The sequence below is a fragment of the Aquarana catesbeiana genome, linkage group LG13, assembly GCF_042186555.1.
Source record: "Aquarana catesbeiana isolate 2022-GZ linkage group LG13, ASM4218655v1, whole genome shotgun sequence".
Taxonomy (NCBI): Eukaryota; Metazoa; Chordata; class Amphibia; order Anura; family Ranidae; genus Aquarana; species Aquarana catesbeiana.
The window spans coordinates 71,244,316-71,244,639 of record NC_133336.1 but is presented as its reverse complement, the minus strand read 5'-3'; the positions used below and the strand labels follow the sequence as shown (position 1 = coordinate 71,244,639).

Sequence of the window (324 nt, the reverse complement as noted above, 5' to 3'; positions counted from 1 at the left end):
GTCCTTGCTTTATGAGGACCTCTTCTGAATGATACAGAGACTAGCATGGCCCCTGCACAAGGATGACACAGAAATTCAAGAAGTGCCCCATATTTTTTAAAACCAATGCACCTTTTATTTGATATAGCAGTAGGGGCTGGTAAAAATATGATGTTCAGTTATATGTGTACTGGCATTTGATATGTTCATTTTGCCCAAGATCTAAACTATATTTATAGCATTTTTTCTTCTGCAGATTTTTTTTCTTAACATTTCTCTTTGGGTAGAATTAATTTTTTTAAAGGCTATTTGACCATAATGGCATTTAAAATGTTTAAAGGATAA

At 33.0% G+C, this 324-nt stretch overlaps 1 pseudogene; it reads left to right on the top strand.

The window, feature by feature from the left end:
• LOC141120790 (U6 spliceosomal RNA) lies at nucleotides 1–97 on the top strand (annotated as a pseudogene).
• The last annotated feature ends 227 nt before the right edge of the window (nucleotides 98–324 follow it).